General features: G+C 38.1%; 1 protein-coding gene across 1 annotated transcript in view; it reads right to left on the reverse strand.

Annotated features, from left to right (window-relative positions):
- LOC124233825 (transmembrane protein 163) overlaps positions 1-16,456 on the reverse strand; it is a 220,889-nt gene that overhangs the window by 189,333 nt on the left and 15,100 nt on the right. The gene's annotated exons all lie outside the window — the stretch shown is intronic.

A 16,456-nucleotide genomic window follows, 5' to 3' on the forward strand; every position in this document is an offset into this window, starting at 1 on the left:
AACATGGGGCACCCTTGGGGTCGAGCAATCAGCTGATAAGGCTGGACTCCACAGGTGCCAAACAAAAGGGGACAAGAACAAGACAGTGCCCTACAACCCCAGTGTTCTGGAAACACAGATACACCATAAGAGCAGAATGAATTAGCTCCCAAGAACAAGATCCACACAAAATATGGCATGCCAACAATGTCCACTCTCCCCAACCTAACTCGGAATCTTCATGTCCTCACCTCGCTGATGTCATAACTAAAATAAAACAGGAACTGCTTCTCCAGACCTTCCTTTGGGTGCTGAGCTGACAAAGTCATTGGCTAAAGGTGTGCCCACTCAGGGGTCAAACACAGCATCATGTGCAAAGATCCGGGCTGAGTCAGTTCCTGAAGCCAGTTGTCACATCTTAGAGACGTCTGACTCTCAAAGATTAGCTGTGTCCAAAATTCCCATTTAATTGCCCTAGAATCCCACTGTAAACCTACCACTCAGGACTCCTCCTCTACATAAGTCATCAAAACATCCTAAACGACATATGAATTTCTAACTCAGGAAGATCTATGAGTAGGTAGAAACAAAAGATCAACAAGCTAATCAGCAACTAGAAGTTTTTATCATGAACAATTTTGGGGGAGTAATTTTGTTCTTTGCTAAAAATAGCAATTCAGAATGCTAGGAATATCAAATTATGAAAATGAATTATTTATGAGTAATAAAGCATACTTTAGCTTCATGTTACACCTATTTAAGTTATAAAGTAAGAAATTTTCCAGAAAAGTCACTGTAAGGTTCAGCAGTAGCTTAATTAGATCTGGAGCCTCCCTACCACAGCCCCACTCTCCCACCCCTCCATCAGCACTTCATGCAATCACTATAGAACTACTATAAAAGGAACATGGTGGAAGGAAATACAGCCAAAACAAGGAAAGGATTCTCTGCCTACAACTCAATCACATAACCATTAAGTCCATTTTCTGAAACTACCACCTTATCGATTCTTGAACATGATCATACTCTCCATTACCTACTCAGGGATGGCAAATAGGCTTTAGAATCATTTGGACTTTTTCATTACAAGAGATGGAAAATCCAACCCAAATTGGCCTAAGCAAAAAGGAAATGTACTGAGTCATGTCACAAAAATAAAGTTAGAGCAAGGTGAGCTTTAGGTATGGCTTGATCCAAGACTCTACCATCCTGTGTACCCATCTGTCCTGATTATAGAAATGGCTGCCACAGGTCCTAGTGTCATGCCCAGAATCAACCCAGGGAACAGAGGGGTCCAGAGAGACCTGCTCCAGGGCTGGACAAAGAGCAGTGGGGAGAACGTTTACAATTCATCTTTCCCTGGTACCTATGAATGAGGTAAGCCGGACAGATGCAGTCAGCAAAACTAGACAGACAGATGCAAAACTAACAGCTTGAGCTTTTGTGACAAAATATGATGGATTCCTAAATTTCAACAGTCAAATGTACCATAAAGTTACTACACGTGGGCTTTACTTCAAATGAATGCCCAAGCAAGTATAGGCCCCCCTCAAAATGTGGTTTCTCCAAAGAACCACATATAAAGCTCAAAAATATAGTTCACCTTGCCCCCTTACTTTCACATAAACTGAATATCTACCGATTTATCAAACTTTCGCTACATCAGCAATTCATAAAAAAGAAAAGTCACTAATTAAAGTTGAAGGACGGATTTAATTCATCACAGGAAAAACCACTGAATTCTTCAGAGCCTTGAGCAAACTATGAGAAATCCCAACCCTTCCCTCTGACCTCAGCTCAGAACAATTAAAAACTTTATGACCTTGGCTCTCTTTACACTGCTGTTCTCCAGGCTAACTCATTAGACCTCACACAATCAAAATTGTGGCTGTTCCCATCAGTGGCAAGACTAATACTAGCAAAATGCAAATACCGATGAAATCCAAATACACTACTAAAATAGAGAGCGGGCCCTAATAAAGACTCTGAGACAACTCACTCGTTAATTTATTCAACAAACCTTGACTGCCCATCTACCTGCTCCAGGTAGGCAGCTCTCCAGGTGCTGGTGACATAAAACATAAGAGAACAGGTGCCTGCTCTGGAGGCGTTGACAGTGTGGTGGGGCAGGGGGACACTCTGACAACCAAGGGAGAGACATTAGGGCAGCGGTCCATACAAAGGGTGGTGAGGGCCCAGAGCTGGGGTGAGGCTTTGGGGAGAGCAGAGGAGCAACTGAAATGCCTGGTGAGTTTCAAGAACAGTCAGAGCAAAGCCCCCTCCTCATCCTTCCACTGCCAGCCTCCTGCAGAGAAGCCCCTGAGTCAGCTCCTTCATTCCGTGCACTGAGCGGGGCAGCCGCCGCCTCCCCGGAGCAGGCCACAACCAAGATGCTAGGTCTGTCTAGTTTAGGCACCAAATGTAAAGAAGGCATTGTGGCTGCACCAAAGCCCCATTCTCCGATCTGGGCTTATCAGCAATACAGTTGATATTTTGCTCTCTGTCTGTTTGACTTCTCTCTATCCTTCTCTCAACTGACTCTGAACTTGGGAGGAGAAAATGGATATTATTCATTAGATCTCAAAAAACTCTAACAATGCATGTGCGTGTGCACATGCACACACACAGACACACTCTTTGTATAACCCAAGTTTCTCCAACAGACAGCACTGTGCTGGCAGCCCCTCCCCTTCTCCAATGCCCACTCCCATCTCTTGGCAGCCTACCTTCTGAGCTTACCACTATGACATGACGTTCTCTGCAAGCTCACTAGTGACTTCCTGAACACCAAATCCAATGGGCAGTATCCTCAACCTTGACCTTGGGCAGCAAATAACACTGCTGAAGACACCTTACTTCTTCAAGTGTGTGTTTATTTGGCTCTGTATCCTGTACAATTCTCGTTCCCTGTGGTAGGCTGAAAAATGCTGCTCTAAAACATATCCACATTCTAACACCTGGAACCCGTGAATGTTACCTTATACAGAAAAAAGGAGGCAGTTTTTTGCAGATGTGATTAAGTTAAGAACCTTAGATGGGGAGATTATCCTGAATTTTCCAGATGGGCCATAAATGCCATCACAAGCATCCTTATAAGAGAGAGGCCGAGGGTGACCTGACACACACAGAGGAGAAGGCGATAGGAAGGTGGGTCAGAGAGAGAAGTGAAGATGCCGGCCTTGAAGACTGGAGTGAGGTGACCCAAGCCAGGGAATGCCGGCAGCCACCAGAAACTGGAAGAGTCAACAAACAGATTCTTCCCTAGAGCCTCTGAGGGAGCACGGCCCTGCCAATCATTCATTTCTGCCCAGTGATACTGACTTTGGACTTCTGGCCTCCAGAACTGTGAGGGTGTACATTTCTGCTGTTTTAATCCCCCCAGACTGTGGTAATTTGTTACAGCAGCCACAGGAAAGTAACACATTCCACTCCAGCTTTTCTGACCTCTGAGTCTTCTACTAGCTCCTTCTTGTCTTCTTCTCACAAAAGGAGGTATTCTCCAAATTCTGTCCTCTGCCCTATCCCCCCCTTTCTTAGTTAGCTCAGGCTGCCATAACAAAATACCACAAAATACCAGATTGCGTGGCTTAAACAACAAGTATTTATTTCTCACAATTCTGGAGACTGGAAGTCCAAGATCAAGGCGCCAGCATGGTTGGGTTCTGGTGAAGGCCCTCGCTTTGGGCTGCAGCCACCTTCTTGTGTCTTCCCATGGTCTTTCCTCAGCAGGTGAGGGGACAGAGAGAGAGAACAGGTTCTCTAGTGCCTCTTCCTCTTCTTATAAGGGCACTAATCCCATCACAAGGGCCCACCCTCATGACTTCATCTAAACCAAACCACCTCCCAAAGGCCCCATCTCCAGATGCCATCATATTGGGGTTAGAGCTTCAACATATGAATTTTAGGGGACACAATTCAGCCCTTAGAACCTCCTCTTTCATCATGATCCTAGGCTGTTTTACCCACCCCACTTCCCCAAGGGTGAAACACTCCCAAAGTCCATCTCTCTGTCTGCACTTATCTCACTCACTAAGGCCAGGTTTCCAAATGACCACCAGCTGTTTCCTTCTCCAAGTCTCACCAGGACCTAAACTCAGTATCAGCAAACTGAAGCCATCTCCTGCCTCCCCTTAGCCTCAGCCTCATCACTGCCACCAGAACCATCTTTTTTTCTCTCATCCCTTATTTCTGTTAGAGATTCTGCCATTCCTCCTGTTCTCCAAGCTCTGGAACTCTTTTTACTCTTTCACCCAAAAACCTTGAGCATCAGCAGGTGCTGGTATGAGCCCCGCCCGAAGAGCATAAAAAAATAATTTTTAATTGTTTTAAAATGTCAACAATTTTAGGTGACCATAAAGTGAACCAGAGCCTACAGCATGATGAAGCTTCTAAAACTAAAGCAAACTTTACCTGCATTCATATGAATTAGGGTGAATTTCACATCTTTGGAGGTAACTGCTGATAACTATTCCCCATTGACGACGTAACTTAAAGGACAGTCTTTGCCTATGGGCATCACTTTAAACAGGATACCTCTAAGTCCAGACAACGCTGGCCAAGATAGTGGGTTCCAAAAACCATCTCACAGAGGAAAAGCTGAAGAATATAGGATGTTCAGTCTCTAGAAGAGGTGACGAGATGACAGGACAGCTCACACTGAAGACTCGCCTTGTGGACAATGGAGATTCGTCCTGTGGTTGACAGCACAGACTCTACAGTCAAGTTGACAAGGATGTGAACAGTCTCCATCTCTTATTAGCTATGGGACCTCAGGAAAGTTCCATCACTTCTCTGAGACTTAAAATTCATATCTACAAAGTCAGGACGATAACGCCACCTCAGAGCATTGTTGTGAGAAGTAACTGTGATCATGTAAGCAAAGCACTTAGCACAGAGCCCAGTATATATGTGCTTGATAAATGTTAGCTAAGAAAATAATAAATAGGAAGCAATAGCTAGAAAAAGGTAAATTTCAGCTGACTATTAAAAAAAACTTTCTAAAATTAAGATTGGTCAACATAAACTGCACTCACTAAAATACTAGAATTCCAACACCAGATGTATTCAAACAAAGGCTAGAGGACCATTAGAATTCACCTAAAGAGAATAAAGAATCTCTAATGATGGCAATTTAGACGTGGCGGTATCTAGAAAGAAAGAATCTTCTCAATGCCTTATAGCACTGGCAATATCAGAGAATTGAAGGACTAGTGTTGTTAGCATGGTGACTTTATCACTTAAAGGTAATGAGATTTACTTGCAACTAAGAACTTATTCTTATTTTACCAAAAGAAAGTCGCATCTGTCTCTGCTTAGAACAAAAAGTAGCCATCTTTTGTAATTGAAAAACCATTCCCTAAGAATGCTCTCTTTTTGGGACATGTAAAGTTCACGCTCCTGCTTTCAGGAGACTGGTACATCAATCACTCTATGATAAACATCTATTCAGTTCTGATACCTTATCTCCTCGTTCACACCAAAGAATAACCTGGGATTAGATCCAAACTCTCACAAAAATGACTACATTTACACATTACTCTTTTTCAAAACAACAGCAAGATGTACTTCATCGAAGGAACAAAGTTTGCTTGTCGTCTAAAAATGCTACAGGGGCCAGCCCCGTGGCCCAGTGGTTAAGTTCGCACACTCCACTTCAGCAGCCCAGGGTTTCAGCAGTTCACATCCTGGGTATGGACATGGCACCGCTCATCAAGCCATGCTGAGGCAGTGTCCCACATAGCACAAATAGAAGGATCTGCAGCTAGAATAACAACTATGTACTGGGAGGCTTTGGGGAGGAGGAGAAGAAGAAGAAGAAAAAAAAAAGATCGGCAACAGATGTTAGCTCAGGTGTGAATGTTTAAAATAAATAAATAATAAATAATAAAAATGCTACAATGTTTCCAAATGCAATTAACAGTCATGCCAGAAATCCCCCTGGATAAATAAAGATTAAAAAAAAGGTACTAAAACACAAACTGCAAAGTTTTCTGGAAAGATAGAAAGAGTGATGAATAGTTTTTATTTTAATCTCCCTGAATTCCCCTAAAAAGCATCGGAGAATCTAGGATAGAAAACCCAGAAACTCAAACATGTACAACAAAATCAAGTGAAAGGTACTGCCAAAAAACATACAATATGAACACTGACAGCTTCAAGACTCTCATACCAGCAGAAATGATCAGGACGAGGCAGAGAGAAGGAAGGAAGAACCCCCAAATCAACAGATAATTATAGGAATCAATCTGAGAGAGGCAGCCAAAACAGAGAAAGCTTCACAAGCTCCAATTTGCAGGCAAGTACACAGGAACAACAGTAAAGTCTGACGGTGCTGAAGTCGACTGTGTGTTGTGAACTAAGTCGTCAAACAGGGCAAAGCTCCACACGGAGAAGAATTTATAAGCAGAATCCACACTGAACAGACCAGACAACTGGGACAAAGGAAAGCTCAATCCTAAAGAAAAATGGAGAATAGGAGCAAAACCAAAGATAAGGAGGCAGATACAAAGAAGGAGGCCATGTTTCTTTAACCACTTTGTGAAAAGAAGAGAGAAGAAAGAGTTCTACAATCATCATACTCAAAAAGCTAACCAGACTTACCTTCCTCATAAAAGTAGAGGGAGACTCGTTTCACTTAAACATGAGTAACAGAAAAAGACTGCACTCAAATATTATACAATTAAACCAAAAAATGAGAAGCAGAAAAATGTCCCTTCATAGGATGAGCACACACCAGGAAAACATGCTCACTAAACTGATGCAAACTCTAACATAGCATCTTAAAACAAGCAAAAAGAAAGAAAGAAAATGATACGTGTACGGAAAATATACATAAATCAGAATTTAAAACTTCAGAAACATGGGACTGGAGAAATGAAACATTAAAAAAAACATAAAATAAAACTCAGAAAAGGCTTAAAACCAAAAGAAAATTTTTATTTTAGCAATGAAGAGGAAACTAGAAGGAACACAAGAGCAAAAAGATAGTAATACCTGTAAAGACCTAAAGATGAAAAGGAGGAAAATCTTTAAACTCAAAAAAAATGAAAGATAAGGATGTGAGGAAAATTAACAGATATAGATGATAGGTAAGGAAGATCCAACATACATATATCAGAAATTCCTAAGGTGGAAAACCCAAGAAAACCAAAGCAATAGAACAGAACAAACACTAAAAGCTATAATACAGTTGTCCCTGAGGATCAGCAGGGGACTGTTTCCAGGACCCACACGGATACCAAAATCCATGGATGATCAAGTCCCTTAGTCAGTCCTCGGTATCCATGGATGCAGAACCTACAGATATGGAGGGCTGACCACACGTCTGAGAAAAATTTTCTGAAATAGAAAGACATGAAACTATACCTCATACCTGGGAAAAGTTGACTCAGAATAGCCATCACCAAGACATAGTTTGGTAAAACTCTTGGACATTAAAAAAATAGTAACTATTTGGGCATCCAAGAAAAAGATCAAATAGCTTTTAAGAGAAAGAAAATCAGATTGTCATCAAACATTGACAGCAGTGCTTTATGCCATGAGGCAATGGCATAAAATATTTAAGATATTTGGGGGAAAAAATGTGAACCAAGGATTGTATATTCAGTCAAAATGACCTTCAAGTACAAAGGGCAGAGAAACAATTATAAACATGTAAAAGCTCAAGAAGTGTTGTTCCCATGAAGTCTCCCTGAGGAATCTAGTGGAGAAAGAGCTGAAAGGAAGCATCAGAATCAAGATTGGCAGTGACTATTAAAAATCTATTAAAGGGGCTGACCCCATGTAAGTTCAGCATGTTCTGCTTCCGCAGCCCAGGTTCACGGATTCGGATCCTGGGTGTGGAATGACATCACTTGTCAGCATGCTGTGGCGGTGACTCACATACAAAATAGAGGAAGACAGGCACTGATGTTAGCTCAGGGCTAATCTTCATCAAGCAAAAAAAATAGAAGAAGATTGGCAGCAGATATTAGCTCAGGGCAAATCTGCCTCAGCAAAAAAAAATATAATATATATATAACCTGCAGAACCAAGACTAAATGACAGCTATAAGGAACACAGTAGAGTACATAATGTCTATATGATCTGACAATGTAGATGCTCTACTATTTTAAAGGGTAAGAAGCACTAGAGGGAGTATATGAACAGAAGAATATGTTCACTGATTGCCTTATGGGGATAGGTTGTGAGTAAAAGGATGTTACTTCAAATTAGATGCTGTAGGAAACAGGAAAGGAAAGTTTACTAACTCACAGTAAGGAACCAATAATAGACAAAAGCCAAAAAAAACCTGGGGGGAGGACAAATGGTATCATATAAAGGAATAGATAAAACAATAACCATTCATCTGACCATTATCTTATTCATCCTCTTGCTTTGTTGTCTCACTTGAGATTATTCTGTGAGGTATTCAAGCATACAATGAACTACAGAAAAATAAAAGGACCAACACCAGTATATTCTCCACCCAGTTTTGACAAATCCAAACACTTTATGTATTTGCTCCAGAATTGTTTTGTTTTGTTTTGTTACAAACATTACAGTTATGGCTGAAGCCTTCTACATAGCCTTCATTGGCTCCTTGTCTCCGCCCCCCACCATTCTGAGTTTAGCTTATTGTCCCCATGCTTGTTGTTATACTCTACTTAGAAATCTCCAGGCAATATACTGTACTAGTTAAGATTATATAATTGGTAGGGTCTTATAACTTTTTTATTCCTCAGCATTGTTTTTTCAGATCCATCCAAGTTAGAGGTTCTAACTCAGCAGTTCTCAAGACAGTAGTACTGCACCCTGGAGGGCATGTTGGAAATTCGTAGGGTTGTCATTGTTACAACTTTGGACTGGGGAGATGACAGTATTTAGCTGGTGGGAGACAGCCAGCGATCTTAATACCCTAAAATATTCAAGGGAGTCCTCCACTATGAAGAATTTCCTTTTGCCCCATAGGACTTCCCGATAACCCAGAAGATACTCATTTATGTGAAAAATTATCTGAGTCTAGAACTCAACTCTATTTTACCTATCCAGGAGAGTTTGTTTTGATTTGTTTTGCATAGTTTTAAATGTACACTGATTTTTTTTCAGTAATGGAACTACCATGTAAATCAAGAAAAGAGTCTGGTTTTATTCAGACCTTTATAAAAAGTTATAAACCGATTCAAAAACTGAGCAACTCCACTCAAGGTATTCAAGACACAATACAAAACACTTGTAGTAATTTGTTCTTATAGCTGTCGCATTTATGACGATTCTATATATGCATACCAATACCCATTTAGTCCTATTTCAAAATATCATATAAAGGAAAAATGTCAAGAATACAGTATGACTATTTTCTTACCTCGCTTAGATCCCAAATTATTCATTATATGCAGGTGTAAGCAACTACTTAGTTCTGTCTGTTAACACATCACACCAAGCATACATATATTCAAATATATACTGTTTTCTTCAAAATTACTTTCCTTTTATTTCTCCATCATATAGCATCTAGCATATATGTAACACTATTTTTGTAAAAGGTGTGTATAGATAGAAATTTAAGATAGTAAAATGGGTATGATAAAATATTGGTTATAAAAAAGATACACTGGGTCTGATAAAGCTGAAAACTGCTGCTACATATAGATCCACAGTATTCAGACTCTACAGTTTGCTTATCGAATCTCCTGTTAATGGACATCTGTCTCCCTCCCAGTTTTTTGCTGTTACAAACAAAGGTGCTATGAATAGTCTATGTATCTCCTTAAACACATATAAAAGTAGCATGCTTTGTAAATATCTTCTCCCACTCAGGGGCTTGTCTTTTTTTAAACCATTTTTTATTATGCCCAAAGTTTTTATTCTGCTTGTAGTTAAATGTACTGATGTTTATTTTATCAATGTTAAATTTATTAACATTTCTAATTGTTGTAGTTAAATTTATTGATGTTTGTGCTTTCTGTGTCTTAAATTTAAAAAGTTCCAGGTTATATTCTCGTATATTCATTTAAAAGTTTTAAATTCTTGCTTTTCAGGTTTAGCTTCTTAACTCACTTGGAATTTATATTTGTGTATGTTAGGAGGTAGAGATTTATTTTCATTTTTTCTATGCAGACAGACAATTGTTCCAGTATCATTATTTCCCTCCCTGATGGGTGATGCTGCCTTTCTCATATATCAAATTTCCTTATATGTGTAGTCCTATTCCTCAATTCCCTGTTCAACCTCCCTGATCCATTCGTCCCTAAAAATATCACAATTCCAACTTCTCTAGTTTTAAAAGTTTTGACAAGTGTATGCATGCACGTTGTTCTTCAAAACCATCTTGACTATTCTAAGCCCTTTATTCCTCCACATAAGTTTTAGTTTACCAATTTTATTCTTTAAAAAAACTATTGGAATTCTAAGTAAAATTGCACGTATTCAGGTTAATCTATGGAGAATTAGCATCTTTATTACATTGTCTTCCCAATCATGAACACAGGATTTCTCCCTTCATTCAGATTTTATGCATCTTAATAACATTATATTTTTGTCATGAAGGAATTGTGCGTATATTAGATTTATTCCTTTTGTTTTGTTAGTATAAGAAATGGTAAAAATGGTATTGTTATGAAAACTAAAAATTTTACTTTTTTGTTGCCATTGTATAAGACCACAATTGATTTTTGTATACTAAACTTCTATCCATCCACAGCAACCTTGCTAAAATTTCTTATTTATTTTAATAGTATCTGCAGACTCCCTTGTCTTTTCTATGTATGGTAGACTATAATATCCATGAGTAATGATTATTGTTTTTCCTCTCCAATCCATATACTTTTATTTCTTTTTCTTGCCTTACTGCACTGGCCAGGACATCAAGAACAATATTGAGGTGAAGCGGTAACAGCAGGCATCCTTATGTTCATTCCAGATTTTAAAGGACTGCTTCTAATGTTTACCATTTGTAACTGTTGACATTTTAGATTAGATGCCCTTTATCAGGTTAAAACAATTCCCTTCTTAGTTTGATAAAAGTTTTTATCTTGCCTTGAATTCTATCAAAGGCTTTTTGTCTACCTTTTGAGAGATGCTATGATTTTTCCTCTTACTTTACAAACACAGTGAGTTACATAATAAATATTCTAACTGTACCATCCTTGCATTCCTAAAATAAACACAATGTGATAATTATTTATGGTATTTACTGTTTTGTTTGTTTTATAAACACAGAGAGATTCAGTTTACTAATATCTCATTTAAGACTTTCACATCTACATTCACGAGGGACAGTGATCTATAAATTCTTCTCTATTGTCTTTGGTTTTGGTATCGAGGTTGTACTAGTCTCAAAATGATACGGGAAACTTTTCTTCTTTTCTGTGGAATACAGTATATGAGATTGGGATTATCTCATCTAATGCAATTTAATACTCATAGAAGCACCTGTAAAACCACGTTGGCCAGATCAGAGTTTCTCAACCAGAGGACTATGCACATTTTGGGCCAGATAATTCTTTGTTGTGGGGGACTGTCCTGTGCATTGTAAGAAGTTTAGCAGCATCCCTGGCTTCCACCAACCAGATCCCAGTAGCAGCCCTACCCGCAGTTGTAACAACCAAAAATGTCTCCCGATATTGGCAGACATCCCATGAGAATGGAGGAAAGTGCAAAATCACCCCTGGTTGAAGAACCACTGGCATAGGTTAACTTCTTTAATGTAAATCAGGCATACTCAGGCATTTTTTTCCTTGAGCCAATCATGGCAAATTATTTTTCTAGGAATCTATGCATTTCAACCTAAGCTTTCAAATTTATGGGCATAAAACTGCAAACAATAGCCTCATTTCCCAAATTTTTCTTTATTACTAATTATGCCCCTTTTTTAAATTTCTAATAACTTTTCATTCATTGCTTTTCTTTTGTGATCAATCTTACCAGAGTTCAGCCTATTTCATTAGTCTTAAACAGTTTTTAGTTTTGTTGATTCTATCATATCTTTTCCTATTTCATTTATTTGTACTCTTAAATATATTATTTTCTTTCTTCCACCTGTCTTGGACTTACTGTTTTTCTGTTTCTTAGCCTCTTGTTTTAGACAGTTTTGTTCAATTTTCAGTTTCTCATTTTCCTTAAATTCTAAATACTTTTAAATTTTTGTGTGTGTGTGTGTGTGTGTGTGTGCTGAGGAAGACTGGCCCTGAGCTAACATCTGTGCTCATCTTCCTCTATTTTGTATGTGGGATGCCTGCCACAGCATGGCTTGACAAGCGGCGTGCATGTCCACCCCCGGGATCCAAACTCACGAACCCCAGGCCACCAAAGTGGAGGGCACAAACTTAACCACTACACCACCAGGCTGGCCTCTATGTTTAAATATTTAATGTAACTTTCCCCCTTGAGATACTCAGAAATGTGTTGCTTAATTTCTCAGCATATATTGTGAAATATAGGAGTATTTTAGCTATGTTTGATTTCAAATGATAATTGCATTGTAGACAGAGAATATTATCTACAAAATACAGATTCTTAGTAATTTGAGGAGACTTCCTTTGTGACCATGGAAGTGGTCACTTCTTACAAACATTCCACAATGTTAAAACACACTTGTTGGAAACCTGGTTTTGTTTTGACCTATTGGGTCAGTGTCTTTAAACCAAAAGTTAGACTCTACTAGTGGGGCATGAAATCAATTTGATAGGTTGTGACCAGCACTTTTTAAAATGAAAAAGGAGAAAAATGATCATAGTGTACATTTTTTTCTTATTTTAAAATCTCTGACATCAGGTTGCTCACACAATGCACAGCATGATATACTTCAATGGCAGCATTTTTTTAATTTCCTAGCAGCACAAAAGAATTATGTTGCATATTATAATTAAAAGTGTCTTAGCCATGATGATGTGTATATACACACGCACATCCAGATATACCAGGTCACGTGCATTTTTTTTTACTATGGATAGCAGTCAAAAATGTTTGAAAAACACTGAATTCCACAAGTCAAATCTTCAATGTCCTAACTTCTTTGTCGTTTCATTTATCAACTAGTATAAGAGATGCATTAAAGTCTCCCATTATGATTATGATTTGTCGATTTCTACCCATAATTCCATCAATTTTTGCTTGGGTGCTTTGGAACTTTGCTGTATACAAATTCGCAAATATTTTGTCCCCTGGGTAAACTGAACCTTTTGTTTATATAGTAACATAGGCATAAATGCCTAATAATGCTTTTTGTCTTCAAGTCTATTTCCTCTGATTAATACAGCTACGTCAACTTTTTTTGTTCGTATTTGTAAAATATATCTTTTCTATCCCTATACTTAAGCCATTGGGTGACCTTATGTTTTAAATTTCTCTCCTGTTAACAGTATACAGTATAAACCAATGTTGTCACAATTAAAAAAAAAGAGAGAGAGAGAAAGTTAGGACAGAAGTGCAAAATAATATTGTCTATATTGCATCTGAAAAACGTTATTTGTGTCATGATTTATTTTAAAGAATTAAAAGACTGCAAACCATAAAAAAATTAAATTGCATTAAAAATGTAAAATATCTCAATAATTTCTATATTGATTACATGTTGATAGTATTTTGAATAATTAGGTTAATAAAATATATTAAACAAATAAAACAGTATACAGCTAGATGTCTTTTTTATTGAGGTTATGATAGTTTACAACATTGTGAAATTTCAGCTGTACATTATTATTTGTCAGTCACCATATAGGTGTGCCCCTTCACCCTTTGTGCCCACTTCTCACCCATCTTCCCCCTGGTAACCAGTAAATAGTTGTCTTTATCTGTGTGTTTGTTTATCTTCCACATATGAGTAAAATCATACAGTGCTTGTCTTTCTCTGTATCGCTTATTTCACCTAACATAATATCCTCAAAGTCCATCCATGTTGTTCCAAATGGGACGATTTTGTCATTTTTTATGGCTGAGTAGTATTCCATTGTGTGTATATATACACCACATCTTCTTTATCCAGTCATCATTCGATGGGCACTTAGGTTGCTTCCACATCCTGGCTATTGTGAATAATGCTGCAATGAACATAGGGGTGCATAAGTCTTTCTGAATTGTTGATTTCAAGTTCTTTGGATAGATACCCAGTAGTGAGATAGCTGGGTCATATGGTATTTTTAGTTTTAGTTTTTTGAGAAATCTCCATACTGTTTTCCATACTGGCTGCATCAATTTGCATTCCCACCAGCAGTGCATGAGGGTTCCCTTTTCTCCATAACCTCTCCAACATTTGTTATTTTTTCTTTTGGTTATTATACCCATTCTAACAGGTATAAGGTGATATCTTAATGTAGTTTTGATTTGCATTTCCCTGATGATCAGTGACGTTGAGCATCTTTTCATGTGCCTATTGGCCATCTGTATATCTTCTTTGGAGAAATGTCTGTTCAAATCCTCTGCCCATTTTTTGATCGGGTTGTATGACTTTTTGTTGTTGAGTTATGTGAGTTTTTTATATATTATGGAGATTAACCCCTTGTCGGATATGTGATTTGTACATATTTTTTCTCAGTTGGTGCGTTCTCTTTTCGTGTCAATCCTGGTTTCCCTTGCCTTGTAGAAGCTCTTTAGTCTGATGAAGTGCCACTTGTTTATTTTTTCTTTTGTTTCCCTTGCCCAAGACAAGGTGTTCGAAAAGATCCTTTTAATACCAATGTCAAAGAGTGTACTGTCAATACTTTCTTCTACAAGTTTTATGGTTTCAGGTTTTACCTCCAAGTCTTTGATCCACTTTGAGATTATTTTTGTGAATGGCGTAAGAAAATAGTCTACTTTCATTCTTTCACATGTGGCTGTCCAGTCTTCTACAGCTAGATTTTTTAAATCCAATCTACCCCTGACTTTTACCTGATGGATTTAATTCATTTATATTATTTTAACTACTGAAATGTTTGGATTTGTTTTGACATTTTATTTTGTACTTTCTATGCTTTTACTGTGTCATTTTTTTCACTTCCCCTGAGGTTTACTGAATAAGGTAAGTTTCCTAATTCTATTTTTCCCTCCAATGGTTTGAAAAGTATGTACTCCCTCCTTTCCATCAATTCCAAAGCTGTCTCAGATACCTCTAAAAACAGTGACTACTCTCTATGTCCTCTCTTCTCTACTTTTGGAATTCTTATTTGTTTATATTGGAACTTTTCCTATCTTCCACGTCTGTTAGACAGAAAATATGAAAGAGAATTTTCACTTTGTGCTACGTTCTTGGTAAGTTCCTCAGACTATATTTTGCTTCACTGTTTCTCATTGGTTTCTGGTTCACTTACAGGATTTTTCATTACAAATTGTTCTTTTCAACACTTCTAGGAAAATATGGCAGGATGGTTCTTCACATTTATTTTTGCTTTTCTAAAAAACTCACTAAATTAAGAGTAGAGGGATTTTTTAAAAAGAAAACCCATTAGAAAAAGAAAATGGAAGAGGCAACAAAAAGTATTTTCAGAAGCTAGAAAACATATGGGCGAGGAGTAATTGATTTAACAGACTCCAGAAAGCAAACTCCGAAGACAGCCATGTGAAAACAAAAAGGCAACCCCATTTACACCTCAAGACACCCAAAAAACCAAGAACTGGTGGCATAATGTAGCAAAGCAAGGGCTGTAAATAGAGTGATTGGCTCAAAGCCTATTTCAAAAGCAATTCTCCAGATTTCCTCCCCAACTCTACATAGATGGGCAATACCCTCCCCTCAACTCTCCCATCAGATGATTAGAGGTCTATTCTCTACAGAAAGGACAATAGCCTCCTGTTTGAAGAACACCAGACTCAGCTAAAGGTGGAAAAACCACACTGAAAATGGCAGACAAAGCTAAAAATTTCAAATAGAATGTGACATCTCAACCCTCCTCCTCAACTCAGCTCCCAAAATTCATGCAGTCAGGTGTTCACCCTCCAGGCAGAAGATCAGAAGGCCCCTCTCTGGGCAACCTGGGCAGCTCAAGAGGAAAGATCTGGAAGTATTAAACTAGAATCTGCCCAACAAAACAGTCCAGCCTACAGCGAAGGCCACCCACATGCTCCAAGCTCCAGTCAGCTTTTTAATAGCCACTCTTAATCTGAGCAGCCTGTCAAGGATAACCCTCATAGGATTCCTCCCCTAACACAAATGAGGAGCCCAAGACAACAGGAAAAAGAAAACAGCTTGGAGGAAGATAATGAAAAAAAGAGAAAAGTTTTTTTTTTTTAACTATCAGTAATATTTTCTCAGAAAGATAAGAAAAGATCTACTAAAAAGATCAATAAAACAAGAGTCGGGTGATTTTTCAAAGAAACACTCAGACAATTAAAAAAAACTTGACAGTAGAAATGAAAAGCTCAATAGAAAGACAGGAATATAAAGGAAATATAAGTATAAGGAGACATATATTAAGGAAATTTCCCAGAAAGTAGAGCAAAGAGAGGAAAATCTAGAAAGCAAGAGCATACATGGATGAAAAAGACCCCAACATAGCAAGTCTCATGCAAAGGATTAGGATTT

The sequence above is a fragment of the Equus quagga genome, unplaced genomic scaffold (assembly GCF_021613505.1).
Source record: "Equus quagga isolate Etosha38 unplaced genomic scaffold, UCLA_HA_Equagga_1.0 252_RagTag, whole genome shotgun sequence".
NCBI lineage: Eukaryota > Metazoa > Chordata > Mammalia > Perissodactyla > Equidae > Equus > Equus quagga.